This window comes from Pseudonaja textilis, chromosome 2 (genome assembly GCF_049901715.1).
Source record: "Pseudonaja textilis isolate UNSWEBS1 chromosome 2, rPseTex1.2, whole genome shotgun sequence".
NCBI classification, from domain to species: Eukaryota; Metazoa; Chordata; class Lepidosauria; order Squamata; family Elapidae; genus Pseudonaja; species Pseudonaja textilis.
The window spans coordinates 10,225,812-10,243,297 of record NC_141991.1 but is presented as its reverse complement, the minus strand read 5'-3'; the positions used below and the strand labels follow the sequence as shown (position 1 = coordinate 10,243,297).

Below are 17,486 nucleotides of genomic sequence, written 5' to 3'. Positions count from 1 at the left end.
CCACAACCTCTGAGATTATCAGAGTCCAAATGAAATGGGGTGTGGGGGACATGTTATCAGAATATCTTGCCAGTTGCTCCATTGTGTATTGGAGTCAGGGTAGATACCTAAACTTCCACCATGCAAGAGCTAGGAAGATTCTGTGAAAGAAACCCTTAGCAACTGTGACATCCAGTCAAGGGAACAAGAAGCTGCAGCTGTGAACAACTGGCAAGCCCTGTGCTAAACAGTCTCCACCAACTTTAAAGACAAACACCACCCAAAACAGATAGAAAACTCTGTATAGTATCACAGAACAACACAATAGACTTTCCATGCCCTCCTTGTAGTAGACTCTGAACCTCCAGGCTGGGACTGCAGAGCCAACCCAGAGGAACTGTACAACAGTTCTTCAAACCCAAAGGACTACCATACAGATCAAAAGTACTAGCAGAAATGAAATGTCCTATATGGACTATTTCCAGAAGGGGATCCATTGACTGCTGGAAAGTCCTCTCATTTCTTTAGGCCATCTGAGATCTCCAACTTTTCCCAACATCCACCTGGGTTTCAATCTCAATGACAATTATTTGAATGTCAGAATGACTTAGGATGTTGTGCTGGACCTGCTTTCAGCTGGTGAGGTAAATGAATGTGATGACCCGGGGTGTGGCAGAAAGGTAACACAGTCAGATAAGCAATAAGAGTCCCTTTATTATCTCCAACTTTGCCCCCAATGTCCAGGTTATCTTTGGGCTGGAGAAAAACTATCCCAGGAAAAGCCTTTGGCTGCAGAGAATCAAGTCCAAAACATGAGCAACACAAACTGTAACTTAAAATCCAAACAAACCAGTAATTAGTAATTAGTTTGGCAGGGCAGGAGCAGGAATTTCAAACTTGAAAGCATGGCAAAACTTACACAGTTGGGAAGATGCCAGGAACAAGATAAGCCATGACAATCCAAGATAAAGTTATGTTTGCTCCCAACACCTTTCTGCATGCAGCTTGCCTTTTTTATACACTATTCCCAGCTGCAGCTAATGAAGGGAATCAGGGCCCTTTCCTCCCCTGTAAGCCACACAACCCACATTGCTCTCTTCTCCGTTCCTCCCTGTGTGCCCTAGGATGAAGAGGGGTGAGCCTGGGTCTTTCACTGAATTCCCTCTCCCTTGTTCTACCTCTTCCCTGCTCTGCCCAGCTGGATTTTGCCCTTACTCAGTTTCTTCCACAGCCAATGGACCCACACTCTCACTCCCTGTCAGTTGTTTGTCTTCCTACTCTGAGTCAGATTCTGACAGGGGCATGACAATGATCATGACTGCAGTTGTGGAAGGCAGAAAGACATTTTAACTGTCCTTGAAGAGACTGAGACATTTTGACCTCCTGCAGAATCCCACAGATCTGCCCATAACTTTCTATAGCATATTTCCTATGCTGTAGGTGTCAGTAGGAAGAGGTAAATGACTGAAAGTAATGAAAAGATAAGCATTCTTTGCATCCAAGTTTTAAACTGCAAGATTGCTTTATTATAACTTTACTTTTTCTGTGAAAAAGGCAGCGGACACTATTGCATTCACTTGGTGTCATCTTTTCATCCTTTTTATTCTTTTGGAAGAACAAAAGTCATTGACATTCAGGCCTTTTCTGCTTCTATTATAAAATTTGTAGACAAAGTATTCTTTTTTCTTATTCCAAATGCCATTTTGGGGGGAAAGTTGGAAAACAGGCTGGTAGTAAGATGACTTTCCCACAAGAGATTGAAAGGATCTTGTCTTTAAATACCAAAACTAAAATAATGGAATTCTTAACACCCCCTTCCCGGCCACAATATATTTCTGGCATATGAACAAAATTTCCATTGCACAAGTGTGATGTTTCAAAAACCTGGATGTAGACTAAGGGAACAGGAGAGACATGGTGCCTTGAGGATTAAAAAATAACCCAGTAGGCATCTTGCAATTTTACTGTGCAAGGAAAGGGACATTATCTTCCAACACCCTTTAATTATGATGTAGAACATAACAACAGACCCTTCATTGCATTGCAAGTTGTTCACTCCAGGCTGGGAATGGGGGAGAAAGTCCAACCCAGATGGAGCAGATGTTAATTTGGCCAGCAGAACAAGAAAGGATGATGGAGTTGGCTCTTCCCCAACCATCAGCTCTTCCCCAACCACCAGCTCTTCCCCAACCATCTTTTCACTTTGTTTCCTGGTTTTGTGGCCATGAAAGCCAGAACCACTGTGATCGTTTTGGCCAAGAGAGAAGAAATGGCAACTGAGAAAGTAATGCTGAAAATCATTTGTCAGGGAAGGCAGGTAACTTTCCTTGGTTGACCAATGAAAAGAAAAGGAGAGAAGAAGCAAAGCAGGAGAGAGACCAGGAGGATGTAAGAGAGGTCCCGGTTGTTGGCTTTAACAATGGGAGTTTCTTGGTACTGAAGGAACATGATTAACACAAATCCTGTTGTTAGGAACAAGAGTAGGGAAAAGGAGACTAGGATGATGGCCAGATAGTCTTCATACAACAGGAAGGATATTACTTTGGGGATACAGTGAACACGGTCCTTATTTGGATATTTATCATCTGGACATTTGGTGCATTTTTCCATATCTGTGAGAACCAAACCAAACCAAACCAATATTTCTTCAACATTCTGCCATTTTAAATTTGAAGAAATACATTCTTCGAAAAACAGCTGATACCATGAATATTTTCAAAGAAACATTTATTAACAGTTGAAGCAAAAACAACTATAATTTGTATCTATCTACAATATCTATGCTATCTATCTTCTATCTATCTTCTATATCTAGATCTACATCTACATCTATCTATCTATCTATCTATCATCTATCTATCTATCTATCTATCTATCTATCTCTATCATCTATGTATCTATTTATTTATTTTTATTTTATTTATTTGGTTTGTCAATTGCTTACAAGATAATAGGTATAAGTAAAAACATTGTTATGAATACATGGATACATATAAGAAAAATAAAATAAAAGATACAATAGGACAGGGATGGTAGGCACATTGGTGTGCTTATGCACACCCCCTACAGACCTCTTAGGAAAGGGGTGAGGTCAATAGTAGAAAGTCTAAGGTGAAAGTTTTGTGGGTTTTGTGGAAGAAACCACAGAGTCATGTAGAGTATTCCAAACATTGGCCACTCTGTTGCTGAAGTCGTATTTCTTTCTTTTTTTTTTAAACAAGTTTTATTGATTTTTCAAGACAAACAAAACATATATAACCTCCTTTCCAAGAACTACCCATAAACTTCAACAAGACAAACAAAGCATTATTCTTTAAAACATGGTTCCACATTATCACACTTGAAGCAAAACATTGGAGAAAAAAAAAAACCTCCTTAGTTATCATTTATACATATCTTTTCCCAATTTCTCTCCCTTTAATTTCATTTCTCCAAGATTTTATTAATTTAGAATCAAACATAATCCACACACTAAACATAAAACATAAAACTTCTTTGAAAAGTGACTTGGCCCCAGGTTACATCTTTTTTGACAGACCTAAATCAAATTCATGCCCACCTTATATACCCTTCATATCTTATTAACCATTTTGTATTTTCTATATAACTTCTCCCATCTTTTCACTCTCTTAATTATATTTTATTTATTTCATCTTATTTCAAAGTCATTATACTTATGTCTTTTGTCCGTTCTTTAGTAAACATCTATGTATCTCTTCCTTTAACCAAAAATTTCCCTGTAATCGCTTTTGAAGTATGACGCCTTCTCCTAAAATAAAACTTAAAATAATACATAATTTCCATTCTGATTCTGCTTAGTACCTTCTACATATTAAATCTTAAAATGAAAGAATAACAAACTTATAGTATAATTAAATATATAATTTCTATTCTAATTCTAGTTCTAATAAGTACATTGTTTTAGAATAGAAAAATAAAATACTAAAGTTATAATAATATTAAAACACTAACAAATTAAACTTTAACTAAGCATTAATTATTTAACAGATCTCCTAATATTTAATCAAATATCAACATCCATCATTATTAAACATTAATATTTCATTAAATATTCCAATAAACTGTTCCAAATACAAATACTACAATACTATCTTATGCACTCTTGCAGAATCTTCTTTAATTATAAGCTATCTATCATCCTTCATCTCTAAAGAAAAAACTTTTTAAAAAAAATCTTGTCCTAACCCGTGGCTTTTTTTCCTTTTTCCTCCCTTTCTTCTCCAATCTGGTCTTTTGCCCCCTCCTCTCCTCTCCCCCTTTTTAAGTTTCCCTCTCTGTTGTAATTCTCTTTTGAATTGCTTTCTAACATTGTACCTTCTTTTCATCCTATTTTTCTTTTTCTTGGTTGTTTTATTAAATCTTAAATTCTCCTTTTCCCTTCCTTCCTTCCCATTTTCTTTCTTAATCAAACTTTTTAGTCCATTAAAGATGGCTTCTTCCTTTTCTTCTTCTTCTTCTCCTTCTCCTTTCTCCAGTGTTTGCTGGCACGTAGAAACCGCCATTTCTAAAAAGTGGAAGGCAGCTCCCAAAGAATCCTTGCCACTTTGTTGTCTTTCTTTAATTTTTCATATTCCATTTTCAGTTCATCAACCGGTGGTACCATTATAAGTTTTTTTTTAAAAAAAAACAACAACAACAACCCAGATGCTTTCAATCTTGAAGTAATTTCCAAATGTCAGAGTTATCAAACAATCCAAACAAGCAAAACTTTTTTCCTCTTCTTCTCTTTACAGTTTTTTCTCCAGAGGCAAAATCCCAGATATATTTTAAAAGCCGTATTTCCATTAATTAATGGTCTTGTAATCTTCAAGGCGTCTCCTCCAGCAAAGTTTAGAAAAAAATTTTTATTTTTTTTTAGTCCTCCCCTTCCCACTTATAACAAAGAGCTTATTTTTACCTTTAGAAAGCAGGTTTTTCTGTGCTCCTTTGCTTTCTCCGTAGGGAGGGGTAGTGAGCTTTCCTTCAGCACTTTCACCGATGTTACAAATTCTTTTGGAAACAAATGTATCAATCCAAAGTCAGGTTTCCAGGGTGTTTTAAAAGTAACATCATGTCCTGGTTTAGCCAAGAAAACTTCTCCTTCTAAGTCTTCCTCCTGCACAAACTTGACCGGTTGAAGAATCCTTCATGGCTGCCGAGACAGCCGCTCATCCGTCTCGGGAAAAAGGACTCTAGCCGGCTGGGGAGGGGGGGTGCGATGTCCCCAGACCCCTGCTCGGATCTCCTCTGTCTTCCGCTGCCCCTTCAGGGTAGCGACAACCCCCAAATCCAGTTGGATCGGGGGTACCTTGACGGCGAGCACAGCAGGGACCCGCAGAGAAGCGGATTCCTGCCGTCGACGAAGCCTTACAACCCGGAAGTCTGAAGTCGTATTTCTTTCAATCAAGTTTGGTGAGATTAATCTTGAGTTTGTATCTATTGTTTGCTCTTTTATTATTATGGTTGAAGCTGAAATATTCATTGACAGGTAGGACATTGCAATGTATGATTTTATATACCATACTTAGATCGGACCGAAGGCGGTATAGTTCTGGGTTTTCTAGGTCTTAGCTATTCAGCCTGTATTTTATTTTCTGATTTATTTATTTTTTGCCAATATGTAAGACAGAGCATTTATTTGTTGAGATTTGAAGTTGTCATTTGTTTGACCATTCTGATACATAGTCAAAGTCTTTTTGAAGGGTAGCACTATTGTCTGTGGCATTGAATAGCTTTACATCATCAGCGAAGAGAACACAGTTGTTCTTAATATGATCACAGAGGTCATTTATGTAGAGTATGAAGAGAGTTGGTCCTAGAACACTGCCTTGGGGGTCAACACTGTGGACAAGTACAGAATTTGATAGAACACTCCCTATTTTGATCATTTGTTGTCTGTTTGAGAGCAATGCTTCTATCCAGTTATGCAGGTGTCCAGAGATAGCATAAAGTTTTAGTTTTAGGAGCAGTTCGTCATGTACCACTAAATCAAAGGCTTTACATCTATGTAGTCTATGTAGATTGCATCTATTGCTTTGCCCTGATCGAGTTGTGTAGTCCATATGTTTTTGCAGTGTAAGAGTTGCAGATTACATGATAGTTTTTTTTCAAAAATGGAATTGTTTATTAGAGAGTAGGTTGTTTGTTTCTAAGTGGAGGATGATGGATTGGTTAATAATTGATTCCGTGACTTTACAGGTGATGCAGCATAAAGAGATTGGTCTGTAATTTTCAATTAGGCTGGGGTCTCCCTTTTTGAAGATGGGGATGACCGTGGCTTGTTACCATAGTTTTGGCAAGGAGATGGTCCTGAAAAATTATTCAAAGTTTATGGTTAGAGGTTCGGCTTATGGCAGTGGATAGCTTTTTAAAGAAGTAGGCACGTATTCTGTATAGATAGAGATGGTTTTAGATTGTGTAGTGCCTTTTCAACATTGTCTTCTGTAAAATCGATATTTATTAGATCATTGTAGTTGTCTGTGGTTCGACTAAGAAATACTGGGCATGATTCATTGCTGTTTACAAATACTGAGCCAAAGAATGTGTTAAAGAGGTTGGCTTGAATGGTGTCATCATTGCAGTCTTTACCATTAGGTCCTTTCGGGGGTGGGATGGACCTTGAGTCTTTTAATTTGTTGTTTAAAAAATTGTAGAAAAAGCGGGTGGAATTCATGCGTAGAAGGTTTCTTCTTGTTTAATGTGATAATTGGTGCATTCATCTATCTACAATCTATCTATCCATCCATCCATCTATCTATCTACCTATCCATCTATCTATGTTTTACCTATCTGTCCATCCATCCATCTGTCTCCTGTGAAATGTGCAGAACCTCCATAGAAACATACAGAATTAGAGCTTAACAATGAAGACATTAATCTTTCTATATATACTTCCTGAGTCCTATAGGATGGCACTTCTTAATATAATGGACTCCAATAATGTATCTTGTGAACTCTAATAAGCTGGCACAAAAAACTTTAGTCATGCAAATAATCTAGAATGGGTAATGGGAGCAATGGTAATATGAGTAAAATGATATTTCCACATAGGTGTCCACAGCTAATTGCAGACCAGTGATGCCTTCCCATTATGGTCCCATATAAACTACATTGCAATAATCTTTCCATTTTTTTTAAAAAAAAACCTCTAATGTTCCTTGATGTCAAAATATAGAAGGAAACATCCGAACTAAAAAAACCGAGGAAATATTTTATCTGACATTAGTAAAGGTTGCCTAATCTGTCACATCATCTTATCTCTTCCCAGCCCCTACTTTGAGGTAATTTCACTGTTTTTCCCATTAAATAAGAAATTGGGCAGTTTCACAATAAAGAAGAAAACAGATGAGCTTTTAACTTGCACTTCCATGAAAATACTCTGGACGAATCCACTTCTACAAGGCCCACCCTTTTCTTTGGGTCACCCAACTTTCTGAGTGGAGATGGTCCCCTTTGGACAAGGAACACAGTCATAGCACCAAACTGGCTCTCCTTCTTGCTTCTGCTTGACAAGTCCAGGGTGACAATTTTCCACACATTTGGACTGAGGCAGAGACTAAGCAGAAAACAATTAATGCCAAAGAAAATATGTTAGGACTAACCATTCATAAAAAAATCAAAATCAAAATCAAAATTAGATAAGCATGAACTCTCAAGTTCTAAATAATCACAGAAGACACCACTACTGACCAATTCTTCATTTAGTTCATCACTTTTGGAATGTTTCATTGCAATAAAACATTTTTCTATTTAATAAAGTCTGGAGGGATGGAATTAAGAAAAGATTTAAGCATTCATTGACAACCAGTGAGTTCTTTCTCATGGATGTATTAATATTAATTCCTCCATTCTTCATTTCTCCGTGATTTTAGTATATATTTAAGTTTTTGAATACAATTTATTGTAAAAAAAATTTAAAGTTTTATTCTATTAAATTTATGAAAGTAAAATGAAACTATGATGAAGAAAGAAACTTATGACTGATAGTAACTGCAAAGGATTCTTAAAGACTATGTAAAACATTGCAAAGCTGCTTCCTTTTGCAAGTAGCCTAAAGTAGTCTTTTAGTTAAGATACACAGAAGAAAAAGGCTTACAAATTAGAAACTTTCTGTCAAATTTAAGGGAGATGTTCTTTGTTTATTTGTATGCTTTCCTTAATTTATAGGGCTTCCATCTTACAGATAACAGATAATCAGAGTTGGAATGGACCTTATAGGTTATCTAGTCCAATCCCCGCCCTACACCATTTCTGGCAAGTGGCAGTCCAATCTCTTATTGAAGGTCTCAGGTGATGGCACTCCCACAACTTCCGAGGGCAAGTTGTTCCATTGATTGATTGTTCTCACTGTCAGAAAGTTTCTCCTTATTACTCATATGAAACTAAAACCAGTGCCCTAATAATTTGTCACCCAGCACCCCATATTAGTGTGAAATCAGCTTAAAACAGTGCTTCATATTTTTGCATACAAAGGACACCTTGTTAGGAGTATAAGTCATCTAACAGCTATTTGGGATGGAAATATATAAACCAGGATAGACATTTTAATACTGTCTCTTTAAGAGCATGCTAAAAACTGCAATTGGATGTGGTTTCTCAAACGTCCATAAGATGGAGCCAGAAACCTGGGTTGTTTTAGTTCCTGTTCTGGTGTTTCTGGAGTGTTAGCCTTAGTCTCAGAAGAGAGTGTGAGTCAGTCTGTTTCCTTCTGTTGGAAAGTATTGCCGTTCCTTCTAATGATTGATATTCTTGGATCTGATGTAAGTCTGATACTGAACAGTTTTTGATACTGGACTTTGATATTCGAATTATCCCTGGACTGAAAACCGACTGATAATAACCTGTGAATGACTTTGGACTGCTCATTTTGAACTTTGCTTAAACCTTTCTGCAAGTAAAAACCTACATTTACTGTACAGTGTATCTGTGTGCTGTGTGTGTATTATACAAAACACTTCTCTCAAATACATCTCCCTGTATATGCTCATTCTCCTAACGGGGAATTACCACAACAAATAATACTAAAGCTTTCCAAGCAGAACAGTATGAGGTTTCTACTCCTCACATTCAATTCTCACTGAAGGTCGACAACCTTGTTGATTAGACTTAGACAACTTGAAATGGGTCCTCAGGCTTTCAGAAATAGAGGAAGAACACCAATATTTCTCCCACCTTGTTGAGCAACTTTAGCCATGACAGAGTATCTTTATTGATTATAAATCTCTGCATTTCAAAACTCCCCAGTTGCTTGTCAATGGGATTCCACTTGAGATGAAGCACCCAGCTTATGATGTTCAGATCTGCTTCTACATCTCCATTTTGATCCAAGTACAATTTCCGATGGGAAATATTGCAAAACTCATTCTTCTCCAGAAATGGATGGAACTAGAATAGAAACATCCAGGAATTTTAAAACCAGAAACCTTGATTTCTTATCCCAGCTTGTCTTTTTACATCTGAATCTTTCTTCTAAAGTTGTCTAACTTACGAATATTGTGAGTTGTGAGAACAAGTGTTAATATTATCCTTTGAGTGTGAAAAAGATTCAGATAAATTAGTCAATCATATAGCATTGACAAAATCAAGATACTGACAAAATTTAATTGATCAAATTTGTCTATTAGCCTAGGAGAGAGCAACATAGAAAAGAAGGAATTAAAGAAGACAACAAAATATAAAGAATGGCAAATAGAAATAGAACCATTGTGGCAATTGAAAGGAAAGGTAGCAACAATAGTAATAGGCATCTTTGGTGCAATCCCAAAACAACTGGAGCACCATTTGAAAACCATTGGCACTGAAAAATTTGCCATCAATCAATTGCAAAAGGCAGCTTTACTTGGAAAAACTTACATCTTGCAACAATACCTGAAATAACACAAAACATCAAAAACTGCCTCTCCAACTCGATAGTTAGACAAAAATGCCAAAATCCAGTCTAAACACCTTGCTCACTGTGCAACTGGGTGACAAATTCTGCATCAAGTGAGATATTGAACAGGTTCCTGACAAACCTAGCAGACAACTTTGTTTCCTCCAAAGTAGAGAAGGGGAAATAGTGGATACTGGACCTAATTTTTACTAATGGAGAAGAAATGATAGAAGTTGCCAAAACTTTGGTGGAGAGTGACTATGTCAGAATTCAATATAATGCAGATACAAGCACTTGAACATAGTTAAACCAATGTCCTAGACCAGATGTGTCATATATGAAGAGTTGGCCTGCCAGGCCACTCTGGAAATGGTGAGGACCAACTCCTGCCATCTCTGGCCCAGTCGCACCCACTGGTTGGCTGCAGTGACCAGGCCATGCTGACTCCAGCCCCCCAAGGACAAGCAAACTTCTGATGTGGCCCATGACAGGATCATGTTTTACACCTCAGTTCTAGACTTTAAAAAAGCTGATTTTAACAAACTTAGAGATAGCTTGGGAAGGATTCCATGAATGAAAACCTTAAAGAGGAAAACAAGATGCTTGGGAAACTCTGAAAAATATGATTGTTAAAATCCAGTTCACTACAATACCACTGAAAAAGAAAAATAGGATATTCAAGAAGAAATCAGCATGGTTGCAGAAAGAATTTTCTGATCAACTGAAAGACAAAAAGGTTAAGTATAGAAAATGGAAAGAGGGACACATAACTAAGGCAGAATCCCAGCATGTAGCCTGAATCTGACAAAATGAAGTCAGTTGAAATTTCATGGATCCTGCTAGGGACTCCCTACCTACCATGGCTGCAGCCTTGGAGCCCCCAACCTCTCTTCACTCTTCTGGCTTCTCCTGGATCTGGAAGAATATGCAGCTTTCAAGACATGGGCCAAAGTCCTAATAACACTGTGTAAATGGAGGTGAAACGGGATTCATATCTTCCTCCTTTCCTCTGTAGGCCTCAGTAACAACCTCTGGGTGCATCTTTTCCATCCTTTCACAGAAAAAACATGCTTTGAAAAAGAACAGCAAAAATATTGATTTTCCAATTGCACATATTGCATAGTATTGGTTCCAAGGGCATCAACTTTTGGCTCTTTTTTTCCTGAAAAGCAAAGCTCCAAATACTATGGACATATTTGTAAAGTTCCTCCCGTCTCAATACCAAATAATCGATGCTTTCCACTATCCAGACTTTTCCTTCAATAGGTCCTGGAACACCTTCAAACGTCAACTGCAAAGTATGGATTTTGTCCCAGATGTTAATGTGTTCTGTGTAGTTCACAAAGACATTGACTTGTCTCCACTTAGAGATGGCATCCTGGAGGGGTGTTTTATGCCCAGTCACTGACAATCTTTTTGATATAACCACACAAATTCCATTCCTGACCAGCATAGGAGTAAAAGTCCTCATGAAATTCTCTCTCTCCTCTATGTCTGATGTAAAGAGCCCAATCAAAGTCCATCTGAAATGGAGGAGCAGTTGGACAATTGCTGGATACGTGATCCCTTTCCTGGGGAGAATCCGATGGAAAAATAGGAATTGACTTCTATCATTCAGAGTCTCTGAAACAATGGCATCACTGATCTGAAAAAGCAATGAAGAATGCTATGCGGTGTTTGGGATCAGATCAATTTAAAAAATTACTAGATTTTAATAAATCCAATTTGCTACTCATGAACATATTGGAATAATTTAAAATAATTAAACCATACCAAGAAACAGGATATAAAATACAGAACATTAACAAGACCAGTGGTGTTCCGACCCAAACCTTTTTTACAATAAGACAAACAATAACCAAAGGGAACACTAACCTTTTAATGATTCTTAAAAATCCCCGGTTAAAAGGCTGCTGCAAACTAATTAACTTTGATAAACACAAACCTTGCCAAAACTGTACGAGACTGCCAAGAATCACAGATAAGAAATATTTCACAACACAAGTCTTCAAATATTAACTTAATATACTGTAATGTCCACGAGGCTGAGTTTCAAAACATCTTTGCTTCCTGCAAAAGAACATTCGCTTCACAGCTGCCTTTTATCTTTTTGAAGGAGGGGCCATAACCTTGGAGCTTTACTGCTGAGCCCATAGTATTGTCACTGCTCTTTCCTCTGAGCAATCCTGCGTGCATGCGCATTTGGCACAGGCTCCTCGGGAACCTCCTCATCACTGCTGTCAGCCCCCGTAATCTCTGAAGGCAGCTCCCTAATGGTCCTGGCCCCTCATCTGAGTCCTCGCTCTCCTCAGCTGTCCGCACCTGCTGCCAGCTAACCACAAGTGATGGGATTCAAAAAGTGTTACCACTGGTTTGATGGGTGTGGCTTAGTGGGCACGCTTTGCATACATGCACATACTTTGCATGTGTGTGCCAAATGTGCACTTTGTGCGGGTGCAGAGGCGTTTGCACAGGTGCACAGGCATCCTAACTCACCCCCTGCAAGCCTGCACTTTCCTGATCATTTCAGCAGCTGCTGTGTGGCACTCTGCTGTGCTGCACAAAGCAGCTGCACTTCAAAAGCAGGGAATAAAGGGGAGTATGGGAGCCCGGGCATGCGGGAAGGCCCAACAGCAGAGTGGTGGAGAGAACTGGTTCAGTCTCTGCTGCTCATTGCCGTTACAGCTTGGCAGAACCAGGCTGAACCAGTAGAATACCATCCCTGAACAAGACTCTACACAAAAATAAAATAAGAAAACAATTTAAAAAGAATTAAGACTAAGGAATGCAAATCATTATTCTGTATCACTTCTTGAATTTACCATAATCAGACCCACATAATCAGATCTCAACTGAACAGTATTTTTCAAATAAATTGTCTATCATATGTTGTTGTTTTAAATTCTGATTACACAGGAAACATATCTTCTATTTTTATTATACAGATTGTAATAGGTCATTGGTCTATTGTACAGTCCAAGATGTTTATCCCTCTCTTCCTTATACAACTGACATTGGGATAATGGAGATGTTATGTCTTTTGTCTATGGAGCTCTGCAAATACAAGCATCTTCAGTATAAGGAATTTTGTTAAACCTTTCATAACTAACCATTCTGCCCAACTGCTCAAATCTTGTTCGAGTAAATACCATTGTAACAAGTTTGTGCATTTTTGTATTAAAATTCTTGTTTGTAAGATCTGCTTGTAGCAGCTCACCTAGTTCACAGTGCCAACCTTACTGAGGATGTACATATCTTTCTCTATTTTGATGTTCAGGATTTTTTGTGCAGCATTTTTTTAGCTCATTCTCCAGTTGTGCAAAAGACAGGGACACCAAAGTTCCTCACAGATTGGTCAGTTCTACAATCCAAGAGGTGTTTAACTAAAATTGTGTTTGTTCTAAAACACAGAATTTTGGTATTCTCTCCTTTTTCATAGCTTTAATTTTAGACTACTAAATATATTTCCTGATTTTAGACAAAGGAAAAAATTGTATTAATTCCCAAATTAGGTCTGAGGGCAGCAGCTGAAGTCCATTTATCCTTTTATCCTTTATACTTTTCAGATGCTGTGATTTTGATTGTTCTAGGAATAATATATTTTAAGTACCAAATGTCAGCTGAACACAAGAGCATTTCGGTAAACTTGACATTGTAGACTGTAATTCATTGGGGCAGGGAAGCTGGAACGCTGCTTTTTTAAAAATGTATGCAGTGTTCCTCCCCCAGGCAATCATAGTTTCTTTAACTTGTTCTTCCTCTAGTTTAATTTCCAATAAGTAACCATATAATTTTTTAATCACCTTTTCATCAGTACCCATCAAAATCTTATCTAAATCAGTCTGTTTATCATAAAATCCCTCTGTTTTGGAATCCTCATCATACCTTGAGTGTATTTGCAAATATGAAAACCAATTCATCTGTATACCTTGTTCCTCTAATTTTTGTATCGATTTAAGTTCACCCTTTTCATCTAGTAATTCCCCATAGCTAACTGTTTGTTTCTTTTTATAAATTATAGGATAAGAAAACGCTTCTATCGTCGATAACCAAACTGGAATTTTCAAATAACATTGTTTTTTTGTCTTCTCCCAGTTTAACCACAAAGACTCCCGTATATAATGTCTTCTAAAATAACCCTATGTTTTGGTTCCCTTGTACCATAAAAAAGCATGCCAACCCAACAACAAATCATGACCTTCTAGTGTCAACAATCTAGTCTTCCTTAATGTTATCCATTCTTTAACCCACATCAAATTTGCAGCTTGATAGTACAACTCCCAATTAGGCAGGCCTCTAGTTCTAGCATCCTGTAAGAGCTTTAGCTTTATCCTTGCTTTCTTGCCTTGCCATATATACTTCAAGACAATTTTATTTAAGTCCTCAAAATAGTCTTTTCCAAGCCTAATTGGTATTGTTTGAAACAAAAATAAAATTGGATATGGGATTGACTTAGAGAAATGGCAGAAATTATGGTTGCAAAACTATAAAATGACAATGTCTACAGCCTATAAAGAAAACTTGTATAAGATGTTTTACAGGTGGCATTTTCCCCCGACAAGGATAGCAAGAATGTTCAAGAACAAATCGGAAAAATGTTGGAAATGTCATCAGAAACCTGGTTCATACTACCATATGTGGTAGACTTGTGAGGATGCTAGAAAATATTGGACTAAAATCCGCATGTGGTTGGAAAAAATGACAAAGAAGCATATAGACTTGAAACCGGAGCTTTTCTTATTGGGAATCTTACCAGATGTTTATAGTAAAGAGTTGAAATATTTGATTGTAAATGTATTAACTGCGGCTAGGATTGTATTTGCAAAAAAATTGGAAAAATGAGAAAATTCCATTGCAGGAAGAAGTTATAAAGAAAATATTGGAATGTGCTGAGATGAGTAGATTGACTTTTGAAATTAGAGAGCAAGAAGATAAACAATTTTATATAATTTGGGATCTTTTCTATCAATGGCTGAATGATGAAATACAAAAATAGAATATTTAGAATGTTAGACAATAAGGAATAATATTGATTTCACTTTTCTTTTTTCTTTTTCGGTATTTGATATTATATTTATATAATGGTTTTTCTTTTCTTTTTTTCTTTTATTTAGGATAGAACTGGTACAACTATATGATTTGTTTTAGAATAAATTACTTAAATTATAGTTATCTCATAAGGCATGATTGAATAAAAGTATAGTAAAAAAATTTTTTAATAATGATATGAGGATATATACGTTTGGATTGATAATAAGAGTTATTATATAAGGTAATTGTAATTGTGACTACGAAATGAATGCACAAAACTGATGAACCAACCGACTCACTGTTTGTATATAAATATGGGAGAGCTGATGTTTTTATGTTTTATCTGTTTGTTTGTTAAAAAAACAATAAAATTGTTTATAAAAAAAAATGTATGCAGTGTTCACTTATGCCCTTATTCTAAATCAGCTGCTTTCATAAAGAGGGGACTTAGATGCAGTCTCAGAGAAAACTACCCCAAGATAAGGAAATATATTGTTTCACTCCATTGGCTCATCATCAAACAGCCATCTTTAGCTATGATGTAATAAGTCTGAGTTTTATATAAATTAGGAAGGACTAGCGGGGACATAATAGAAGTATTCCAGTATTTGAGAGGTTGCAACAAAGAGGAGGAGGTCAACTTATTTTCCGAAGCACCTGAGGGCAGAACATGAAGCAACGGATGGAAGCTAATCAAAGAGAGAAGCAACCTGGAATTAAGGAGAAACTTCCTAACAGTGAGGACAATTAACCAGTGGAACAGCTTCTCATCAGAAATGATGGGTGCTTCATCCCTGGAAGTTTTTAAGAAGAGACTGGACAGTCACTTCTCTGAAATGGTATAGGGTTTCTTGCTTGAGCAAGGGGCTGGACTAGAAGACCTTGAAGATCCCTCCCAGCTCTATTCTGATTGATTGGTTGATAATCATAGAATTGATGGAAGAGAATATCTGAAATGCAAAGTCCTTGGTAATTTCAGGTCTTGGTTGTTTTCTTGTAGATATTTCATTACCAAACTTGGTAACTTCATCAGTACTGATAGGGTTTGCTCACATTTTTTATTCTGATGGCTTGCCCTTTCAGCAGGGCTGGAAGCAGTCCTCTTTGTTCCTTGGTTGGACATTACTTAAATAAGCACAAATACACTGCAGAAACCCTGAACGTGACAAAAGGTAACCCTATAATCTATACACAGGAATGGTCTGCTGGGGGTTTGCAGGGGTCCGGGAGAGCCCCTAACTAAGATTCTGTGCTGTTCAGAGAACCCTCAAATCCCACTCCTGGCCTGCCCTGCCCCCCCTGCCCCCCCCCCCCGGATTCTCCATGTGGCCCATTTTGTATACAAGTAAGTGCAGGGTGTGTGGGGACACTCCGGGAGGCTGAAAAATGGGCCTCATGGAAGTTTGGGAAGGCTAGAAATGGGCCTGTTTCCAGCTTCCAGAGAGCCTCCAGAGGCCAGGGAGTCCATTTTTGCCCTCCTGTGAGGCTCAAGAAAAGACTTCGGAGCCTAGAAAGGGCAAAAATCCCCCCCCCCCCGGCAAAATGGTGCAGGAGGCTGACTAAGCCATGTGCACCATGGCCACGCCCACCCAGCAACCAGGCAGAGAACCCATTGCTAAAATTTTTGAAGCCCATCACTCTCTGTACAACATCTTCCAAGAAACTCAATATTCACACAAGTTCATCAAAAAGGTCATCACACGCACACACACACACACACACACACACACACACAAACCTGTGGAACTTTGTAGGTGCCGAGTAATATTGATGTCCGAATGGAGGTTTCCGTCTTTGCAGCATCAACAACAGCCAGAAGGTTTTCCTTCCTTCCACAGCTGTAGTTGGGGACATTGGCTTGTCCAGTGGAGAGCATGTCCAGCAAGGCTTCTGAAGTAGCAAGGGTGCTGGCATAGTTGTCATGGATGTTGTAGCCAAGTGTGAGATTGGGCAGGAACTTGCGATTCTCATTGACCATTTGAATGGTGAAAACCATGATTAGCAGTTTAAAGTAATGTCCTGTACTGTAAAATATGTTCATGTTATTACCATCATAAACAACGCAAACAACAAAATTATCTCTTTTAAACTTAATTCTCTTTGTCTCCACAAGCCTATTGTTTCTTAAGCCAATATAGATCCAAAGCTAAAGGCAAATGATAGCCATCCATCAGCATCTAATTTTAATGAGCATTGAGAAGATGGGATGGAGCAATCCTTCACCGTGGTTAAGAACTACAAATACATATTGTTTGCAAAAGTCCTAGTATTTAGCTGCTCTGTAACTTGCATTCAAAACCATTCAATTATTAAAGAAAAACTGACCCAGAAAAGCAAGTGTGAAAAGAAGTCATCATATTACCTTTTAAGGACCAGGCACTGAATATCAATGAGGAGTTATTACATATGGAAATAGGCTGGGCAGAGGCATCTACAACCCTTTCAATCACTACTTAAAACCAAACTCAGTATTCAAGTGAGGGACATAGTATTAGAAGGGAAAGCATAAATAATCTGGACTTGTTTAAGGCTTTATTTGCCACATGTTTGGATTTGAGCCTATTCCACAAATGAAGACAATGTAAGAAAGTCATGGAAATGAAAG

General features: G+C 37.7%; 1 protein-coding gene across 1 annotated transcript in view; it reads right to left on the bottom strand.

Moving 5' to 3' along the window:
* Window positions 1–2,504: 2,504 nt before the first annotated feature.
* LOC148126699 (vomeronasal type-2 receptor 26-like) overlaps window positions 2,505–17,486 on the bottom strand; it is a 76,250-nt gene continuing 61,268 nt past the window's right edge. Inside the window, exon 5 of the transcript XR_015742454.1 lies at window positions 2,505–2,591. The gene's annotated coding sequence lies outside the window, so the exon portion shown is untranslated. The remainder of the gene's footprint in view (window positions 2,592–17,486) is intronic.